The following is a 23,813-nucleotide window of genomic DNA, read 5'->3' on the forward strand; positions in this document are numbered from 1 at the left end:
CAGGTCCTGCTGCACCCAGGGGACCACAAAGACATTATGAATCTGCCAAAATAAGGGGTCTTAACCTGTATATGACAGATCATATTCCCTATTCATTACAAGGGACATAACATTTCTTGGATGTCTAGATCTATTATTACTGTCCTCTGATTATACTGAACTGAACAAAAAATAATTTGACAAGATGTCTAGAAAACCAACTACAGTGTTACAGATCATCTAAGTGGACTGCAGTAGAGCTACGCCCCCTTTTTTAACAAGCATGGCTGACCATGAGGCAAGGAGAAAGCAATAATAATCAATCAATCAATAATATCATCTTATAAAAGTATGTCATTTGTGTTTAAACTGCTTTTAAGGGGAACATGAGATGCTATATTACTAATATATGTCAACAAAATCATATGTAAGATCTCTAGCTGAATGGATGGTAGATCTGAATGCCAAGGAAATACTGTTCTAATTTGACTTTCTAACAATACATACACAACATACGATCAGCCCTCATGAAATTTTGGAAAAGGGGCCGTCAATGACTACTTATATTGGCAAATTTTGGATACTCACTAGATAACGATAAATAGGACAGTCAGCTAGCTACCTGTAACTGTCACACATATGTTACATGTGACCATCTACAATGACACAAGGACACCTTTGTGGTCAAAAGAAACAAAAGAAAAACAAGGACAGGAGGAAAATACGCTACCAGGGGGTATTAGGGGGCTGGATAGGCCCGTGAGCTTGCAGGTAGCTGTGCAAGGTTGTTGAGTTCTATTCTTAGGTCACGTCAAATAAATTTGCTGGAGAAGACCTCAGGACAAAGCTGAAAGCTCTACCTGCTGAAAAAACAGCTTGACAATATTAAACTGGACCAGCAAGAACTGGGTCAGGACCTTTTAAGACCATCTTTGACCAGTTAAAACCAACTAAAACCAACTCAAATCAGCTACCAGCACAAGTTTTGTTTTTTTTTCAGCAGGGAAGCCAGTAAGTGAACCTTGATTAGAAATAAAGCTGAAAACAAAAAGGCCCATAAACTCAATGATAAAGTGCCTCAGGGATGATGTTTTTCTGTGGGCCGACACGGAAGTTAGCTTCACCCTGCTTCCCTCGTCAAAAAGCATGGTGGGATTTTTCCATTGGATTTTGGATTACTGTAGAAAAAAAGCTCTGTGGTAAACAAACATTTATAATACTGACACGTTTTGTTCTGCAAGATAATCTTCACCAATTAACACCACTTTTAGGATAGGATTTGTGAAGCCTAAATGCAATCAGTAGAAGTAAAAATGTTGGACTATAACAAACTACACCACAGTCACAGGATTTAATGTCACCACCACAACAAAGTTGTAAAGTCGTGTTGATGATCGGTCTCATTTAGCCACTTGTTAGCAACTGCCTTTTTTAATTAGCTTTAAAGTTTACCACAGACCTTATTTCAGGCTTTTAAACAAAAACCCATTAAAAAATCCTAGACATCGAGATGAGGTAACTGGAGGTACTGAAATGCTAACTCATTTCAGGGTTTAAGGACTCATTACTGTGGCACTACATGGTAGAGTGAGAGATGTATTGTCCCTGTAATCCTGACTGTGGCTATGTTGTGTTTTTATTCTGGGTCTAAAAACAAGAAACTCACTTACAGATCGATATGTTTCACATGTGTGAATTAAGGTCACACCAGCTCTTAGGTCTGCCTGAATTCACTATGGTTACTGTGCATACTGTTATGAAATAACCCGTCATCTTATGCTACCGCCTCCTGTTTTCACCTCTGATATTAAAACTATAGGTTTGGCACAGTGTTACCTTCTCTGACTCTGCGACACACATACCACAAATGCTTCGGTTATGAGCTACAGTCAACCAGCTGTGAGGACATGGAACTGGAGCGAAGCCTGGCCTCTGGCTGCACCCGAGGAATCAGCAACAATGTCTGCATCTGTTCCCAGACACATATGCATTTACAGTGATGAAATCTTTAGTCTGCTAATGAAACCCTGCAGTGAGAAAACCCAGAGTGATTCAGTGGGAGGTGAAACACTCATTGTGGTCAGTGCTAAAATCATATTAAACTTGCATGTGACAAAGCTGGCCAGGGAGCCCAGTTTGCCTGGGGATATGTGATTACTGCAGCTGTAATAATGCCCTTGCATGCACTATCTGTTTGGTGGGATGTGACCGTGGGAAAAGCAGTGGTTCAGTGGTCAGGTAATTCCCCAAAAATAAAGCTGAATGTGCTGTGCATTCTAGCTGGATGCTGCTTTTGGAAGAATTATGCTGAAAAGTAGACTAAAATATTGCCCTAACAACACACCAGTTGAGACTTGTGGACGAGCAGTTAGCTGTATGAAGCATGGCTAATTGCAATCTAAAATAGCTGCCTGTAGAGTCTTTGAGGGAAATTTGGTTTAATTAAGATGAAAATCAAAAGAGAGCTGTGTCCCTGCACTCCTCTTTCATAGAAGCATTCACACATTTATATTAGTCATGCAAACATGAGTCCACTGAGACGCAATGCACATGTCTTTCTCTGTGACTGCACCTATGTAGACCAATCACAATCTGTAAAGAGACTGCCGAGGAGAAGCATGCACACACAAACACACAAACCACTTCTGCACACACTAAGTGAGTGAGACATCTTTCACATATCGTACATGTGGGGGAGGAAATTAGAAATGAGACACACATCTTCCCACATCCTCAGTCTCGCCCTCACTGCATTAAACAGTGCCACTTCGGCCTTGCCTGATGGAGAATCAGCAGCTCAAATGGAAAAAAAGGCTTGGATTTCACATCAGATATCAATAATCCATGCAGAATAAGCATTGATTAGCTCTGCAGTGAGTTATGCGCAAGTCAGGCGGCTTCTGATTAGATTTCCTCGGGTATCACTGCATCACACAGTGGGGCAGTCAGTGCATGCAAGGAGATGTCTGGTCTCCTGGTGGTGGTGGTGGTGTGGGGGGGTTGTTGGTTCCTAACATGCCCCCGTCAATTCCAGCTCTCGTGCCATCATTCTGCAGCAGAAGCCCTCAGGGGTGCAGTTTGTTACATCGACACAGTGAGCAGAGAAATGTGATACATTAGTGGAAACCCTGTTGTGCCAAGTTAATTGCTGTGTGCACTCGGCAGCACTGACCTGGGTTATTGGGTGAAAGATGATGACTGCAAGATGGACTACAGGAGAAAGAAATATGTTACTACTCAATGCACAGCTCTCAATTTTCCATCTGGACGTGCAGTGATGATAGAGTTTAAGATGTCACACTTGACATGTGTATTACTGGCCGCGATGCCACCAAGAGCTCGACACCAGAGGAAGACATTTCATATGACATTCAGTATCATAGCTGTAAAGTGTAGGGCAGCATCAGATATAAGTGGATTAAAAAGGAAAACTGTAAAGTTTAGTGGCATCTGGTGGGGAGGATTGCAGATTTCAACCAACTGAAACTTTGTGCAGTTAGAATTTGTTCAGTGTTCATTGTTAAGAGGGTTTTTTTTTGCCGAATTATCCGCAGAGGTCTTCTCATCTCCAAAACAGGCAGACCCTGTGATTTAAACCAGTAAAAAACACTGAATAAAGCAGTTTCATGTTGCAAATCAGTGTTTCTCCAATGCTATATGGCACGTCTGTGACAGGCCATTAGCCCAGCACCTGGTGACCTGTGCTCCCCTTTTTTCTCTGATAGCTTGAGGTCCAGATATTCAGGTTTTTACCGGGAGCCGAATTATCAACGTAAGTCTCTTCCTCTTCAAAACAAAAGGTATAGGTAATTAAAACGCTAAAAACACTGAATAAAAAAGTTTCATGTTAAAACTCAGTGTTTATCTGATGCTGTTTGGCATGAGGAGGTGGGCCACCAACCCTTGCTAACGCGGGCTCATCCTTTTTTCTCTGATAACTTAAAATCCAAGGATTCAATAGGTTTTAACAGAGAGCCAAGTCATTAGTAGAGGTCTTTTCCTCTCCAAAACAAACAGACCTGATGATTTAAACCATTAAAGTCTGAGAATAAAGCAGCTTCATGTTAAAAAAATGCAGTGTTTATCTGCTGCTCTTGTTGTGGAGGATCTGCTAACTACGGTGGCTGCATGCAGCGAAAACATAAATGACCCTGTCAAGCGCCAGTGTTTGGTTTATCTGTTCTGGGCTACAGTAGAAAAAAACTGTTTTTATTTCCAACTTGTCAAATACCGTTACTTGGTCAGTGATTTCAGCATCAGAGACTAACGCAAAAATTCACCATCCACACTGGTATAATTTGCCACCAGGCAGCAGTGATTTCTAACGCTGCCAGACAGTATGACATGCTGGGCGATCTGCCAGATGACGCCTATCATAGCAGTATGATATGTGGCCAGACAGCATCAGTTTGAAACACTGAGTGTCGGTAACACTGTAATATAAGGAGCTGGAAAGTCGCTATAGGGTGGGTGGATGGGTCCAACAAACCCCAGACTTTCAACCGGGAGCCTGCTATTTGTTATTGAAAAAAATAAAAGTTTGTTTTTTGTTTTTTTTTTTACCGATGATGTATGTTTACTTTGAAAAAAGACTGTATGCATCCAAGAAAAATAAACTATACATTTCCTGTGAAAACAGAAGAATATTTTCAAAAGACACAATGTATTTAACAGGTGTGAATAGAAATGCTGTCTTGGGTCATCAGTAACAGACACAGGAGGATACCTAACGCATACTATGTAGATGTAAACGGCACTGACCAGGCGGTGACATTTGATGAGCTGGGATGAGAATGTGCTGGTAGGACCATCATGGTGCACCATGGCAATCTCCATACATGAAGACCTACTCCTGAAAACACAAAACACAACAGTTCTTATTTTCATGTGATTATACACTAAAGAAAACATTTATTAACTTATATTAAATTTCTGCCAACATATCCCTCTAAATCCTACACACTGAACCTTTTAGGCAATATTGTTGTGTTAATTATGCATTTGTGACAAATGGATGCATCATAAAAAAGATAAGATTAGATAACTAGACTCCTTGTGATGGCAATTAGCTATAAATAATATGAGCTGTTTCCCCCAATTAACAATTGACACTGCCGTGCATACTCTTCATTTAAATCAGGTATTAAGGTAATTGCACAATTTCCGGGTGGCACTCAGCTTAGTTCCAGAGGAGAGCTTTTGAGAACAAGACCTGTCACTGTTTTCGCAGCTCATGATTAATGACCCTAATTTAGAGGTTTTTTTTAATCCAATCATGCTCTGACATTTCCTATCAGATGAGCCCTTCCTCATTCTTTCCGTTGTTTACCTCCTGACACTGCAATCCGCCAAAGTGGCAAGTATCGGGCTCTCATTTATGACTCCCATGTCCAGATGACGTTTGAGCAGTTATGCGTGATTACCTCCCCTTTACACAAAGAGACATCTCTAAAGCATGTGAATGTCCACAGGGATTCCGTTTATTGCTTTTTGCTGCCCAGTGAAAATTGGGATGGTAAGCTTTTTCAGCTTGAAATGCCACGGCTGCATATGAGTTGAGTCTGATGTCAGGTAAAGGACACATCCTTTGGAAAACGCTCGAGGTACAGTGGAGAGTAAATGCAATCCTGCTCACATGAAAGTCTTGTCTGTGTCCCTGCATCTGCAGCTTTAGACTTACAAACCTTCTCAGCGCACATAAGAAGGGTTGTCCTCAGGAGCAAAGCAGGTTTTATTTTTCGTTTGACCTTCATAAGGTGATACCTGTCCGGGCGGACCCCAGGCACACAAATTTAGCTCTGGATGATAAATTACAAGAGATGCTCTAACAGCTTTGTTAGCCAACAGTTTGTGTGTTTTACTGGGACTTTGGCTTTAATTTGGAGCAGTGGAATTTTAAAAAGGGGCCTCTCAACCGCAGCGTGCCCCTGTTGACCCAAATTAACTACTGTTTGGCACCTCCATCTTTTGGCCCCACACTGTGAGGATGTTTTGGTACATCACCAGTCAGTGAGCAGAATGCAATAATGTGACAGAGTGAGACAGAGGATGGTGCTTAAGAGATTTAAGACGAACTACACCAGAGAGAAGCCTTTGTTCTTCATTTAAAACCAGATGTAGGATGCAGGTGTTTGCACTTTAAGTGCCGGCAGCTGCTTTTGATTTCCTCTGAATCTCAGTAAAGACTCTGATTCCATTTCATCTCAAAGAAGAATATTTTACATCTAAAACATCATTGAAATATGGATGATTCACTCCTCTTCATAACGCACATTAGAACAGGCTCAATCCACTCTGTCCTTTGACCATGAAAAAGAAAACTCTTTGGAAGAAAGAGGGAAGCCAAACTGATCGTGACTTATTTTTTTTGAAAAACTTGTATTAAATAGGATATGCCAACCAAAAGAGTTTTTTTTTTTTTCATTTTTCATTTCCACCTCTCTCTTTGGAGCAGTTGTTATAGCTTCAACCCAACAAACACACTGGTGCATTTCTTTTAAAAATGATGATTTCAAAGAACTGTCGTATGAATGATAACTGGGGTAATTTATTGGACAATCCATTTTAACCATCTGGGAGTTAATAGTAAAGGATCCAGTCGATAGCCCAGTCCCAACACAAAACAACAGATTGCATGTAAAACTGGATCATTCTCTCTGGCAGCTAATTCCATCTGGACACCGTGCTTTTGACCAGACATCCTTTTTGATTGCCATTTCAGTTGGAAATGGCATCATGGCTTTCCTTTTCTTCTCATCAAAAACTGGGCTTTTTTTTCCAGCAGCTTTTGTGAAATGATTTGATACTGAGGGAAGTTTAATAAGGTTTAGGGATAAACACTTTTTTCACCCCAAAATATGAATAAAATGAGTACCATAGACTGAACATGACTCATGTACAGTAAACTGTGCTCTTCTTTGTTTGAGTGAGATTAAGATTTTATGGCTTTTTCATGTTTTGCTTACAATTGATTAGTAACTTAAGCATTCTTGTCACGTCAACTGGCCTAACCAATGTCTTTTGATAGGAGACACCGGGGTTGGTTTGCACACAGCTATTTTCTGCTCCTTTGAAGGTCACAGAAGAAAAATGTATCATGAAAATATTTTCTTTTTTCACCTGCAACTCAAGTGAAAACATCTGAATGTTACTTTTTTTTTTAAATTTAGGGTAACATCTCAATTAATAGTATCAAAGTGAAAAAGTGGTCAGTGGACTGAACATACTATAAAACAATGTTAAATAGAGATATTGGAAATGTGTTACTTCTACTTAACATATAAAGGAATAAGCTACATTTGCAGAGTAATATTTGAAAGTTTGTGATGGGTGAGTGTAGCTGGCTAACTTAATTACATTGAAAATTTTGGTCAAATGTGAGCGGGGCTTGTTGACACAGATTCTGGGTTTAATTGTGAAGTTAATAGTTGTAACTAAGTTATTTTTAAAAAGTAAAACTAGTTTTGAAAAAATAAGAGCTATGTTCATATTGTCATTTTTATATGATATATATATATATGATATAATATATTGTGAATAGTCAATGGCAAAAGTACATTCCATCTGATAAATTGCTTTAAAAATGTTTTTTTTTTTTTTTTTAAAGAGCAGGTATTTTATTAAATGTTTATGTTTACTGGTCCAGTTTGAATTAAATGTCCAAATTGTTTGTATTATTTGCTTCATTTTATTTGTTAGTATAGAATTTTAACAGTGACTGTATATAAAGATGGACGACCCATACTGCAATATCGTCCATCATTGTTTCAGTCTATGGTTCCAAAAAATCTTGTGTTCGGGCTCATTGACACAAGTGCACAACAAGGCTTAAATCACAAATCACCAATTTTTAGAAAACATTTGTGTACACTTGAAATATTTGTTTTATACCTGAGAGAGTAACCTGTTCATTTGCTGAGAGTAATATAACAGAAAGTGAAAAGTGTGCCACCGAACCCCAGTCTCCTCCTGTTTTTGTCAGCATGGTTTATATTTTCATTTTTGTAGGCTATGCATTTATATTAAAAGCATTACCATTGGCTAAAAGTAATCACAAATTCTATTTTTAGCAGAGACAAAAATATCCAACACCACCAACACAGTTATAAATCGTGGGTAAATAAATACTGCAGCCTCAAATGATGTTGTTTGTAAAGCCTGGATCCTGTTCAGCTCTTTGCTGAATAAGTCTTCCGTTGACTGGTTTATTAGTATTCCTGGAGCAGACCTCAGAAAGCTGTTGAGACGCTCTTGATCAGATAAATCAGTATTAAGGGTTTTCATCAGAAAGAGAATTACACAGGTCCTCCCATGCTTCAGACTCTTCCTCAGGGACGCTGAATTATAATTTTACATTCTTCAAAAAGTTTTCCAATCATCTTCCCTTCTCATGGTTAAATTTAAAGCCCATTAGTTTTATGTCACCTGAAGTTTCTCGATCCAATATATTCTTTCGGCTGACAGCAAGAAGGGGGCTAAAGAGATTAACTCCCACAGAGCATGCTAAAGGTGAAATCAAGCAAACAATTCTCCCACAAATTCAAAATTGCACAACTGGGATACTGCGAATTCCCAGAGGCAAAAAGAAGGGCTATTATGTTTCTCAGGAACTAAGCACATAGAGTAAGTGAGCAGTCACATGTGGTAACACTCGGTGGCTGCTGAAACTTATTTCATATGATAAACATCTACTGTAATTTCATATAAAAAGACATTATTCAATATTTTTGTATACATTTGAGGGGTATATTGTAGTTAAATGTCACATTCAGTAAGTGACACAAAGGTAATCTTTGGTCACTGGTGATGAAAGAAAATGTACTTTGAAACTCAGACTGGAGCTCACCTGTTATTGGGTTTATTTCATGAGTGAAAAAAAAAATCAGAGTTGAGAAAAGCTCCCTCAGAAGAGATCATTTTTTTCTTGCAGGAGAATGTGCTTTTCAGGAAAGGCTTAATAACTACGTAGCCTCCAATTTTAAAGGCACACAAGTACATGCCTCCACTGCAAGTGATTGACTGATAAAAGCTTTGTTTGCTCTCTCTGGGATCCCTATAGCTTTGAGCCAGGTAATTGAAACAGGAAAAAAAGTCTTTGTGTAGGTCATACCTAAAAGGAGCCCACACAACTAAAAGCAGTATGTGTCTGAAAGGAGCACCTCTGTTTTTCTGTTCAACACAGATATTTATATAGCCTACGCTTCCACGCTTATAATGCATTCAAATTAACTTAAGATTTTCACAGTCCATCAGTGCAGCACATAGAATATCACCTGACGGGTTAAATGCTGTCACAGAGCAGAAAGAAAGGCTAAATCCTGAGAGCTGGCACAGATGAGAGACAACAAATCCATAACACTAGCAGCCTCATCAGCAGTTACATAATCCTGAATGGGCTCAATAGACTGATGCCTCACAGACCATGAGCCATACTGCATCACAGCTGGGCCTTTCAATCAAGCTTCTTTTGGAATGAGACCCAGACACAAAGAATTCAATGGCAGGTAGTTACACTTTCCAAGTGGCTAACTGTGCAAATACAAAAACAACAACATAGCTATTACTGTGTGTGTGTGTGTGTATATATGTATGTATATATGTGCGTGTCTGTATATATATATATATATATATATATATATATATATACAGACATGGACAAATTTGTTGGTACCCTTCCATGAAAATAGAAGAACCCACAATTCCCTCTGAAATAACTTGACACTGACAAAAGTAATTGGCATCCATTATTGTTAATTCCATATTTAGTGAAAATAGACATTTACTTACATACTTTACTCTAGGACATACCAAAGTAACGCAGGTGTACATGAAACAATTGCTTTTAACTCAATCAGTTTTCAGGAGTAATGAAACATTGTTTCAATGAGCTGTAAGGGTACCAACAAATTTGTCCACGTCTGTATATGTGTATATATATATATATATATATGTATATATCCCTCTATGGTACAGCGTTGCCACATGGCAACAACCCCATTTTAAGCCTTCTACACACAGATAATACATCCTAAGTTATGATGCAATGCATTAAAAAAGAGGTGGGGTTCTAAGTAAACCAATAGCAGTGTTTAAATTTGTCACATTACTTTCTATAGGCCATTTTGAAACCCTTTTCTGGAGACATCATCGACGGGAGGAGCCTCACCATTTGACGCCTAAAAATTCAACAAAAAAAGTGTTTTTTTGAAGTTTTTCAACGGGAAAAAAAATATACACTCAACAATAGGTTAGTTAAGTTCATTATCATGTAGTTTCTTGCACTGTAGTCGATCAATAAATAATAGAAAATGTTAAAAATGTGTACGTTGCCATATGGCAACACCGTACCATTATGGATTGCTAGCCTGGCATGTTGATAACATTTTGTATATAGGCCTACTTTGCAATTGCATTGGTGTACACTGATCTTCTATAGTCTCTAAACTATAATAATGCACTTTGTGAGTCCTTTCCACATTGCATATGATGATATTTGACACATCTTTCTTCCATTTACAGAATGAATGCAAATTTTTTTTATGGTACATCATGAAAAAGGCTGAACTAGCCCTCCCACTAGATGATAGTGAAGATGACAAAGAATTCAGTGACGAGGAAAATGAGCTGCTGGAAACACAGAGTGAGAGTGATGAAGACAGTGAGACGGATGAAGATTATGAGCCAGAGAATGAGGACAGTGGGGACAGTGAGGACAGAGACAGTGAGGGCAATGGAGACAGTGAGGAGAGGGAGGACAGTGAGGATGAAAGTGAAGTGACAGGTATTACCAATAAGAGAGTGTAAAATGGGTAACACTTTACTTGACGCCTGTTCAGGCTACTGGGGATTGTTTATACTATAACATGAGTTTTAAAATAAATGTTACATACAATTTTAAACAAAACTCTCATGTTTTCATTACTTTCCATTATAGTGCGGTGTTGCCATATGGCAACGAACCCTAAAAACTACTAAAAAAATAATATTTTTTGAAAATGTCTCTTCATTATGTTTACTTGGTCTATTTTAAGACAAAAAAACACCCCAAACATTTTTTTACCAACTGGGATCATAGTGCGTACCATAGAGGGATATATATATATATATATATATATATATATATATTAGACCAATGTTTTTGAAGATCAAAAGTAGACAGACAATCAGACTATCCATACCTAAAATGATCAATACCATGACTGAAACACACACAATATTCCCCAAATCAACAAAGAAAAGACAACAAATTAAAAAGTTCTTGGAAATCCTGAAAATCACTGAACTCCAGTGATCAGGCATTGAATGTCTCATCTTCCTGAAGGGCGACATAAAGGGCCCCTACAGGTGTCTGGAGGAGAAAAATGAAAAGGCAAAAGCCATTTTTGGTTCAGTACAAAATTCTGACAAAATTTGCAAATTCTCAGAAAAATATTTTTTATTGTTTGTTTTATATTATTATCATTATTATTATTAACTAATTTATTTATTTTCTGTTGTCTGTTGTTGCTGGGTTTTTTTAAATTATTTTTTGGGGCTTTTATTGCCTTTAATAGACAGGATGGTTTGAGCATGAAAGGTGTGGAGAGAGAGGGGGCGACATGCATTAAAGGACCAAGGCCGGAATTGAACCAGCAGCCACTGCGGCAAGGATACAATCTCTGTATATGGGGCACTGCTCTATCCACTGAGCCACCAGGCGCCTGGTTTGTGAGCTAAGTTAATAATTAAATAATTTGAAATCTAAAAATTTAGGATTTTTTTCCAAAGCCTTGGATACTAACAGGCAGCTGCAACAACCCCCAAATTTATAACCAAATCATCATGGTTTGGTAAAGTAGTTAAATCAGTTTGGAATCCAGGCAAGCATAACTTTGGTAAACTAGGCAATGTGACATATGGACCCAGCTATGTCTCAGTGTTGTCCCAAATGGACAAGCACTAGGAAATTTTTCATCACAGTCTTCACTGTGCAGCAGATGCTACTCACAAATGTCAAGTTATTATTTTCACACCCACAAACATTATGTGAAACATTAAAAAATAAGCCCCCCAGCATACTACCAAGTGCCAGGTGGGGTCATGACTAATGACAGCCTTGAGTGTCTGTAAAGACGGCTTCAAAACTGTCATCCATCTCTGCACCAGAATGTCCTTACACAAGCACAAAGCTGGTAAATAAGCAATGGGGAGAGGAGACTGCAGCTGACAGAAGCTCAATAATCCAAGGTCAGGGCATTTAACAGACAAAGACAAAAGGCTTATCTAGCCACTTTCGTTTGCCTCACATCCACAGTAATGCCATTCAAACCAAATGAGTGACAGCTTCCACTTTAAAGATTTATGCTAATCTAAAAGGTTGTTTTGAGCTTGCCAAGTCTAACTGTTGTTATGGAGTCAGGCTTTATGATCACGCAGGGACAAAAGATGTCCAAAACAATTAAGACAGTCTCCGTGATATCTAACTGGATGTAGTTTATTGTATGGAGAGAGGCTTGCTATAACTTCTGTTAACATAAGAAAAGCTGTGAGAGAGCAACCACACTATCAATACCTCACTTTCAACCAATATGTGTCTGGATTTATCCTTCGCTTGAAAGCAGATAATACCCTTCACTTTCATGTGTCATGTGATTTGATGTGCAGCATTGCCAAACATCTCTCATTGTTAAATGTGAGGTATTGTAGGAGCGGGGGGAGGGGGGATCTGATATTCTGATGCTCAGGTGTGACAAATCCCTCTGTGGATTTGTTGTAAAAACAGACTGCAGATTGTAAACAGGCTGCTGAGAGAGGGATGTGATACAGCTGAATGAAACTAAATAATCAAGTTATATGACTGATATGGACATTATTTACCCTCCTGGACACCATGATGTGGGTTACTTCGATGATTGTGGGTTACTTTTGTTGCATAATATCCTTTTTTTTTTCTTTTTTTAAATAACAATTTGTTCTACTGGATGTGGATGATAAAGTAATATATTATAATTCTGTTGATATATTTAATGAAAATGTGCCTCACTTTGATCTGACATGTTTTTTTTTTTGTTTTGTTGTTGTCTGTTTGTTTCTTTTCGCCAGGAAAACATATTGTTAGTGTTACTGTTGCCTGTATGAATAATTTTACAATTGCAATAAATTACTAATTTATTTTTTATCTTATTCTATCTCTTTTCCAGTTTAATGTTGAGACAGAAAATGATGAAAGTATGCTGTGCTATATAATATACACCAATTTTAATTCCAATAAAAAAAAACAACTAACAGATTTGGAGACATTAGTACTTAGAATAGAATTATAGAAGAATGTTGTCCAAGAAAATATTAAGTATCAGTTCAAAAACATGTTAAAACAGCATCTCTAAACATTTCAGGAACTAAAAGTGAATTGTCTTTGTAAATTACCATGGTTTAAGAATTAAAGATATACCTGGGTGAATGCTGAAATCCCCTTTGGAAGAGAATGACATAGGATTTTTTTCATACCCTAAATGATTTTTTTTTTGTGTGTGTTTGGCCTCTTTTTGTTAAAAGGATGGCAATTTTGTTTCTTACTATACTAACAGGATGAACTGTTTATGTTGTTGTGTTTTATCTGTGGAATTGTTGTTAAGTGTATATGAATGTATGTGTTTGGACCCCAGGAAGCACAGTCAATGATTGTGCTAATGTGGATCCGAAAGAAACAAAGAAATAATAAAAGGAGACCATTTTGTGCAGACTATAAAATGTATAAAGTGATGGACATAGCTAGTGTGAGGTCACACATTAAGGTAAGGTAAGGTAAGGTAAGGTAAGGTAAGGTAAAATAAGGTAGATTTATTGGTCATTTTTTAAACAAAGTTTAAAGAATAAAATTTCATTGATTCTTGATCCTGCTACATCATTGGCTTGTTTGGCAACCTCGAATTTGGCATTGAAGCCAGAGGTGGGGTGGATCTGACTGAGACCGAGGACACCATCTGCAGACAGCATGTCACTCTAAGCGGCCACGCCCTTAATACTGCCAAACTTTTCCGTGCCAGGCTGTGAACATGTTTGTTTCTGCTGTCAAGTTGGGCATTTAATATTTTTCAGCTCCGTTTTTCCACCAAGTTTACCACTTCGATGAGACGGACTCATCGATCTGCCTCCGTATTCATTAGACAGTCAACAAAGCAACATGAAGTCTGAGACGGAGAGGATGGTGCAGAAAAGTTCCCGGGCCAGATTCAGTCTCTGCACACTGAAGGTTCATGGAAGATGTTAACCCTTGAGCCAATATAAAGTATGTTCTTTGATATTTTCCCACTAAAACACTAAATTGTTAATGTGATTCTTAGGTGTTTTGTCTGGAAATACTCTTACAGTTTTCAGTTTTTTCTTTGCTTAGACTTCAGAACTCTGCATGTTGTTGCTTCAATTTTCTATAAACCTTTCAGCTTTTTTTGTGATCCCAGTAAAAGTTATAAATAGCAGACGAGCACAGGATTTGTCGGTTAGCATGGGGTTCATTAGTATGCACGGCATGAATGATAAACCAAGTGTGGATTTAAACAGGGCCCAGTGGAAATGCTAAGCATGTTATAACATTATGCTAGAGCTGCAGAGTTGCAGCACCGTTTTAACTCCCTGCCAGGAGCTGCTCAGTGTGTTCAGAAACTTTTTGCCTGTTTAAGTGTCTCGAGTGAGAACAGGTGAGGTGATGAAGCCTGAAGATGCATCATCATTTAACCCTTTAAAACTTAGCTCAACATCAGTTTTGTTGTGCTGTGTTCAGACCCCATCACAAGCATTTAAACCTCTGGGACCTGAGAAAAGTGGTTTTAGATTATTAAATATTATCAAAAAAGAAAAAAAAAAAAAAAGAAAACTAATTAAAGCCATAATTCTATATTTATATTATATATTTCAAACTATTTTACAGAAAAAATATTTGTTTAGTTTTATTGCACTCTCTTGGGGTCATTTTCTTGTTTTTCTTCTTTATTAATTCATTTTACTTTTTTTGTTGCTTAATTTCAGGTAATCCTCTTGGAACTTTTTGCTCATTTCTTGCCAGTTTCTGTGCCATTTCTTGTTAAGTTTCTCATTGTCTTCTTGCCACGTATTTTAAAGAAATCAAGCCAATATCCTTAACTTTTAAAGGGTTAAACAAATAAATAAGTAACCATGTATGCAGTATTAATTTGGTCTTGCCTCCTTGACCTCCATGTTGCTCTCATATTTTTTACTATTCCCACATGTCTGTAGAACATTTAAATTAGTGTTGTCCAACAAAATTATGCAGAAATATAGCTGTCACTGCTGTCTGCACAAAATGACTCATAAACATAGCAGTGTTGGTGCCAAAGGATCAAGGCGTCGGGGACAGTCCGGTGGGAGAGCACTTGAGCTGCGGCTTACATGTACAAACTGCCGTTTCAGAAAGATTGAAAACTGAGGGCTGCATGTCATTGTTTTCACAAAACGGCTTGATCAGAGGCTCCTAGTGGTCTGTCATTGTTTGAGTAACCACAAAGGCAGCTTTTGTGTGGAAATGCTAAACTGAGATTAGCTCCAGCAGTCTAGCGGGCTACACGGAGCCTCAGAAGAGCGCGCAGTAATCACAGTCGCTCCGATGGCGTGGAAAGCCCTGTAACTGAACCACTTAAAACAAACCGTGCAGCTGCTCTAAAAGAAACCCCAAAGGAAATCTCCGGAGATTATCCACCAAGTGCACAAGTTAAGACATCCAACAGGATATTCAGAAAACCATATTACATTGATTTTGTGCCAGTGTGTAACACAGTAAACATATCAGTGGCTCTATTGATTTCAGTGCTTCTGTTTTTGTGGGATAAATGGACGTCTTGATATCAAGTACGTTCATGCTAAATCTTCACTTGATTCATAACCTTCAGGATCCTCAACATAGGTTGACAAATGCAACATTACAGCTGCACTTTATTACAGCCATCTATCAGAACATGAGGCTGATGTCAGTGCATGCCTTTACAATAACTTCAATTGCACTGCAGTGTCAGATCATTTAGATTTCACTAACATATAGAGGATATTCATAAATCACTTTTCTCTGTGCAGTCAAATTGTTTTTTCCACCCTGATAAGAGTTCTTGGTTGTTAAAATGGATAAATGGTCTCAACAATATGCTCCTCTTCTCGTGTGCCGCATCAAACATGTGTGCCTGGCCGTTTTAAAATGAGCGGCATCTCATTTACTGTGAGGAGTTTGCACGCTGTGATGTGTGAAGACGATAGCGCCGACAGCACCCACTATTATTTGACGATTTATTGTAGTTCTCTCAGAATGGGCAGCTGCTTTGTTTTCAGATCTTTACTTCCCAGCTCCCCGTGGCTCTTTTTCCTGTCGTGTATTTTTGCCTACGCTTTGTCACAGCCATAAAGGAGCTGTCTAACATGCTGATTTGTCTCAGAGACAACGTTAATCAAGAAGCCCTCTCAACAGTAAAGACCTTGATGTCCGGTCCACCTGAACAGACAGTACCGCCATCTGTGGCCCATCCCAGCTGTTTGTAGTGCATTTTCGAAATTAATTTGGCTTGTTTTTCCCCCTGCACAGGAAAATCGGCCCGACTAATCTGCTGTAAAGGGAAACACGATCCACACATGTGACATAGTGGTCTGAACAAAGGCTAAAGTGCACCACTCTGGAGAGCAATTTCCTCATTTGAGCTTTAAGTCAATAAGGTCAAACATAGGACATTAATCACTAAAGTTTGAAAAAAAAAGAAGAGAAAATCTCTTGGTTTCAGTACAAAGAGAAGTAGCTCTCTGCTCCACCTACGAGCGTATACCTAGATTTCCACCTTACAGCTCATTAAATCTGAATTGAATTTCTTTTCAGTCGCCTGTGTTGCAGATCTGTATTCACCTCGGGTGATAAACCTCTTCTGGCTAACAATTAAGGGAAAACATTTACATGCACAGCCCAATTTAAATGCACCACCATCAGAGTAGACATGCTCAATCACCTCCAAGTCTGTCTCATTCATCATGGTCTTACTTACAGCAGCAATCTCCTGCTATATTGATTCTGCAGCTCGCGTGCATACCTGTTTTCACTCAGCAGTCTGGGAGGACAATGCAGCTCGACTGGGACTACACCTGGGGTTGCTGTTGGGCTTTGATGGTGTGCAACTGTCATACAGGGAAGACATACTGACAGCACCTTGTGTAAGACATCAGAGGTGAATGATTTAAGCCTTGAGCGTATTGGCAGTCTGTACGCTATCGACGCTGGCATTGATTCTACAAGTATCATTGTTGTATCCTCCCTTTAGATGTTGGAAGTCTGCAGGGCATTTGAGGTGCACACCGACATGACCTGTTGTAGCCAGCTCGTCTATACTGTGAAGTATTCCTGTGGTCCAAGAAAATGAAGTTTGCATTCAGAGTTGTAAACTTTAAAAAACTAAAAAATGGTTTTTTTCGCTCTCACTAACCCTAGTTTTGTGACTTCAGTCTATGAATCTTCTGCTGCCATCCCAACACAGTGGAGGTAATTTTATCTGTGCTTCTGTGAGCGATGGAAAATTACATTTGAAAAACTAAATCGATGTATCTCTCCAAAAATGGTGTCCCAGATACTTGACCTCCCTAAAGATGATTTCTTAGAAGTTACGGTGAAAACTTTTGTGACACATCAATGGTAGTTATTATTCAAAGTAACTGATGTTGGAAAGAAAAAATGATGTGATTGTTGAAAGCAACATTATCACAATTTGACCAACTTTTGCTGTATTACAATGGAAGCAGAAATCTCACAGATGAATATCTCAAATTCTCTGGAGCCTAACCTAAAACTGATTGAGTGACCAGACACAATCTGTCTTGTTTACCTGTAAGCTAATTCATCATTATTTCTTGCATTCATTTTTGCTTCATCTTACAGTCTTAATATTTCTTAAAGGTCCAGTGTGTGACATCTAGGGGGATTTAGTGGCATCTAGTGGGGAAGACTGCAGATTGCAACCAGCTGAAACTTATTCCAGTTAGAATTTCTTCAGTGTTCATTACTCAGGAAGTTTTTTACCATGAGCTGAATTATCTGCAGAGGTCTCTTTCTCTCCAAAACAATCAGATGAGGTAATATTAAACCTGTAAAAACAGATTAACGTAGTCTCATGTTACAAAACGGTGTTCCTGCAACACTGTTCGGCATATTGGAGATGGGCCAACAGCCCACTAATGTGTGCTCGCCCTTTTTTATGATAATTTAAAATCCAGACATTCAGGAGGATTTTACGCGGAGCTGAATTATTAGCAGAGACCTATGTAGAAACATGAATCGTCTTATCTGTAGTTAATGTTTGGTTTGTCCATTCTGGGCTACTTTAGAAACATGGTGGTGCAACATGGCGATCTATGTGGGCAATGACCTGCTCCCTATGTAAATATAAAAAGCTCATTGTAAGGCAACACAATCTGAAGAATTCTCATTTTCAAGTGAATCCACACTTAAGATAACACACTTAATATGTTATATTCCATTTCTGCCAATATACCCCCCTCAATCTTATACACTGGACCCTTCAATAGAAGCTAAAAATGGCCTATAATTATTATACATTACAAGAAAGAATTAACTAGAGGTTAGCCAGGTTCTTTTTTTGTAAAATGTGCAAATGTACCTTGAAACAATTGATTTAGTATTGTTAATGTACAGCTTTAAGATATGACAATAGTTACATTTGCCGCATACTATAGAACAATATTTCTCATTCTGCTACAAATTACATGCTCGATGAGGATAAGCAACACCAATTCACAACTTGGATGTCTCTCAAAGATGCTGTGACAACACATCTCAAAACAGACCTTTCATCTGAACAATAATCTGCCACTGTGGTACACACTTCAATGACATTTTCACCATTGTGTAACAGACCACACCATAACATGCAGACTGGATTCACTAATGCTTCCAGCTTAGCTGTAAAATGAGCTTTTTGATCTGTGTTTTGCCTTTTAGGGAACATACCATGCACATTATGTACATGCAGGCATATACCCTTGACTTTCATCCTTCTTATGGTAATGGATTCCATCTTGTTATCATTTTAAGACTCTCTGAATAACAATACAATGAGCTTATTCATCGTTTAACAATAAATACTAGCTCCAAGGAATCATAGGAGTTAACTGAAGTGAGTCAGTGTGAATAGAGTGAAAGATGCTGTTGTTGTTCCCTCTGTTTTTTAACTGAGATCAGACGTAATGAGCGGTTTATGCTCTATACATTCCATGCGGTTTGTCAGATAATACATTCTGATTTCATGCATGATGAACAAAGAGTGCTGCAGTGAGCTATTTCAAATGCTCTTTCAGCAACATCCTTACCAAAACACTTAGCGAGTATTCAGTGTCAGAGATACAGTCAGACAGTTTGCTATTTCGGTAAATGAATATTGAAATGTCACAGCTGTTGTTAAATTGCACATTGCAAATTTCATTTGAAAATCAGCCGCATTTCATTCAAGCTAAAAAAAAAAAGAGCACAACTGCTAAGTTTGCAGTGTGAAGAGGCTTCAACTTTCACTCCTGGAGATTCTCAGATCTCTTCGACTGCAAAGGATGAAAATTGGCAAATATGGAGCTTTCTGATAATCCAGCCAATTTAAACTTGGAGAAGGACAGCAAAAAATGAGCATGGAGACGATGGGAGTGTGGCCTCTTTACTGTTTTATTACTTAGTTTCACTTTAAAGGAACCCTCAGATCGCCTCAACTGATCCGGGTTTTACTGTGGCCTGCCACCCAGGGAATCTTTAAATCAGGTAATATGTCAGGCCCGTGAAAGGTTTGCTGCACCTGGCTTTACTGTAAAGTAGGCAATGAAGCTGTAAAAGGCCAAGCAATGAACTGGATGCTCCCTTGCACAGCCAGACTCCAGACCAAGGATAAACCCAGCATTTACCTTTCTCTCTTACCTCTATGGAAAGTGGAGGGTGTGGGGCTGCAGCAGGGTGTTAGCGACAGGTCAGGACGGTTCAATCCGGGAAGAAGCCACTGCATTAAGGGAACTGATGAGACTTTGATTCATCTGAATCTAAAAGCAATGAATAAAACATTAGGTATTACCTTCAGATCCACTTGTTATTGAGACCTTGAAAAACTGAAGAAGGAGGAAACTGTATAGCTGGACTGATTCAGTGTAATTTTACGGACAAACAGGAAACCTCTGAGATATGCATGTACAAACTGAAGCTCTGACAACTTACACCACATATTCAGCTGTCCAAGTTCACAGGTGCTCTATTAAAGAGTGACCCAGCAAGCCTAATTTTTCAGTCAGAAAAAGGTTACTTAAAAAGAAAGGGAGAACAACAACAGCAGCATCTTTTTCTGCTGTGAGCTGCATGAATCCACCAGACAACCTCGACACAATTAGATGTGACCATCTGCAGGCATCCTGCATTGCCTGGAATCCAGATTGGTGACAAATGTCACAAAATCAGGTACTGTGTGTGACATTCTGGTGATTTACTTGTGTTTTTCCATGGATGCCTAACCTCCTCACATTATGTTGAAAATGGAAAGGTTATCTTTTTTTCCTATTTATGAGATAACCTGAATGATATCTGAGCTTTGAACTAAAAACTGTTGTAAAATAATTGTTGCCTCTTCTTGTAGGGAAATTAAATGTCATATATGTCATATTGGATGGATTACTATAAATACTGGTGCAGATGTTAATGCTCCCCAGTGGATGAGTCTTTATGGAAATCCATTTAAGGTCACCAGCAGGTAAAAACTTCTATTTGTCCAGCAAAAGATAACTTGTTTTCACCTGCTTTTTTCTTGTCCCACTTTCCCAGTGTTTTTCAGAGATAAAAAAAAAAATCAAACTCTGTTTAAACATTTTTTAAGCACCCCAAATGATGTTCAATGAAGATAAATAAAGAAAACACGCATACCAAACCCATGGGCATACATGAAGGGAGAGAAGGAATGCAAGGAGAAAATGAAGAAACTTTCACACAAAAACAATGTCGTCAGCTACAGAAAATAGATTCACTGTTAGGTAATTTAATTTATTACACACAACACATTCCCATGATATTTCAAAAACTTTCAATGATTCTCACTAGTTTTGTGACTTTTCCAGGACTTTCCAGGTTTTCTATGACCGTGGGAACCCTGCTTGTTTCTTGTAACTCAGTTTACAATCACTGTTACTCACCCAGAAATTGTTGTGTGAGATCAAACAAATGTGTTAAATGCATTTCTTTCATCACAGAACATTTGCAAAAAAATGTTTTTTGGAACATTTAAAATTGTGTATTCCTGTTCCTCCCTGCCTTTGTTGGCGCATGTTGAAGTGTCTTGGCGAACAAAATGGGAAGGTCAAAAATGTCACAGATTAGCTTTAATTTCATTATAAAATATTTCTAAAATGAAAGGTTGAAATCCCATCAGCCCCAGCTGAATTTTCTGAATAATATTTTAATGCCAAATTTTAAAGGCAGAGTGCCAGTGAGAGTCAAGGCCTACAATGAAGACAATGAGGAAACCCATGAACAATTCATACAAAATCCTAACCACCATCACAACAAAGTGACTTTAGCAGCAACAAAATAAGCAAGCATACACAAAATGCTCCTTTTCTCAAGTCGAGACTAATTTATGTGCAGGTTTGGAGTGAATAACAGTCCCTAGCTCAGTCCCAGCAGCTAAGAGTTTGCATTGATTAACATAAACACTCACTGAAGTAGCTCAATCAGCATTTTAGCACAATAAAACAACTCACCTGTCCTTCTCCAGTTTACTTACTTAAATTCTGTGTATCACTGGAGAAGTTACCTTAAGTAGCTGTTTGCTGAAGAGCAGTCAGCTCATATCATGGACAGCCTAGATGTTTCCCTGCTTGATGGAGGTTTGTTGGAGATTTGGCTGGACATGATTTGCAGCTCTGTAGGACCTGAGGACAACAACATGAGGTCTTTGGTGCTGCCAGGGTTAGATAAACTATAGCCTGATGGCTAATAGTCCCACTGAACATGGTGGATCTGTTCCCAAGTAAGTTCACAGGCCCCACTGAGGCACACAGAAGTGGGCGTGTCTCAACAAAGCCAAGAGCTTCCTTAAAGCGGTAGATCCCTACATGACATTTAGACTGAATACCTCTTTTTGCATCGGAAGGTTCCTAACTGAGTGAGATGAACCGGAAGTACCTGAGTGGCTGCCATGATAAGAACTGTTTGAATTCTCCTAATATTAAGGAAAGGTGTGTCACTGCTTTCTTTATAATGGCCTTTAGCATAGGATACACCCCACCATGCTTTACCAAAGGAAAGGAAAGAATCCACAGCACAATTCTTTGCAGCAACAACTTTTAAAGTGATGCGCTCATAGATCCACAGTCTGTATGAGCCGAATAACTTTAAAACACAATCACAACAACATGGAGCTGTTTACTGAGTTGTGTGCTGCTTCTTTGACTGTTATATACACAGGCTTATAATCACATCATTGCCCTAATTTAAGCTACCATCATGTCCGAAACGTAAGAATGATCATATGTACAGTAGGGGATCTAACACGTCGTACATATTTTCATATATATCAGGCTATTTTCACGAAATCATATAAGGATTCATGATAATAAATATGAGGGAAAGGAGGGTGAGTGTGACAACGTTACATTTTACTCCTGTGACTGGGTGCCAATATTACTCTTTATTTTTAATTCTCACCTTGGTAATGATGTAATATATTTCACCGCGTTGGCCTCGTTTAGCCTTCATAACGTGCATTAAACAAAGTGGCGAGTACGCTCAGAGCTTAGTAGGCCTGATTAAGATAATAATGATAACAATAATAATATTAATAATAATAATAATTATAGTAATGAACATAATATTAATACTCAGTGTTTATGACACACTTTCTAAGATCCACATTTTAAAGGGTTTGAAAAAGGCAGCAAATAAAGTTTATAAAAGAAAACACAAATAAAACAATTACCAATAAAAAAAAAACTTTTTGCTGAATAAAAAACAATCCAGTGAGGATGTCCTTCTGTAGTCCGTCATGTGAACAGCCTCATCACAGCAGACCCACGTCAACAACATCCGCAGTCGCATCATCACAGAGCCGAGGAGAAGTGCAGTTGGATTCTCTAAACACCGCAATCGTCTTTTCCTAACTCCTTATGAATCCTCCTTCACATCTTTCCTTGACCTTGTGACGTTTTCTCTGGAGGTTAAGGAAAAGTGGTTAGGAAAGGAGATTACTTTAACTTTTTGACCGCAGCCTTACATTTTAGAAAACAAGGTAAACATACTAGGTTTAGCAAAACAAGCATTCTGTGAATACGGCATGTTTGGCAGTGGCATCATGGTTTTGGTTTTGGGAGAGAGGAGACACTTACAGAGTGAGGAGATGGCAGCCAGGATGCTCCTGCCGCAGGCTAGATCTACAAGGTTTAGAATGTCATCCTTTTAGTCGAATGGAATTTGATTCAAACTTGAAAATAGCATTGAAGTGTGATGTTTCACCTTTCTGCATTTACTCTTCGCTGCGCACAGAAGCCTAAACCCACAATAAACACCTCTATTTGTCTGTGTGATCAACATATTCTCATCCCAACTGGTGCCACTCTGTCAGTGACCTTCTGTATCCACTTTGGATCTTTTAGGTATTGTAATGCATCAGCTGTTTACACTCTGGGACGCTGTGATGTCAGCAAATGCACATGGTAGGATTACACATCGAGTTGCCCTGATGGCAACAGATGCACATGGTGGGATGACATAGCACAATACAATGTTAATTCGTTTTCACAGAAAAAAAAAATGTATGAAGAACTTAGTTTCGACAAACATGTCAGAT

At 38.5% G+C, this 23,813-nt stretch overlaps 1 long non-coding RNA gene across 1 annotated transcript; it reads right to left on the minus strand.

Annotated features, from left to right (window-relative positions):
• Window positions 1–516: 516 nt before the first annotated feature.
• LOC148189429 (uncharacterized) lies at window positions 517–22,017 on the minus strand. Its single transcript, XR_015776731.1, has 4 exons — window positions 21,783–22,017; window positions 19,910–20,028; window positions 4,741–4,831; window positions 517–3,189 (listed from the first exon to the last, which is right to left on the minus strand). It is a non-coding gene; the product is annotated as an uncharacterized LOC148189429 (long non-coding RNA).
• Window positions 22,018–23,813: the final 1,796 nt, after the last annotated feature.

The sequence above is a fragment of the Plectropomus leopardus genome, chromosome 6 (assembly GCF_026936395.1).
Source record: "Plectropomus leopardus strain MGB_pleo_1.0 chromosome 6, ASM2693639v1, whole genome shotgun sequence".
NCBI classification, from domain to species: Eukaryota; Metazoa; Chordata; class Actinopteri; order Perciformes; family Serranidae; genus Plectropomus; species Plectropomus leopardus.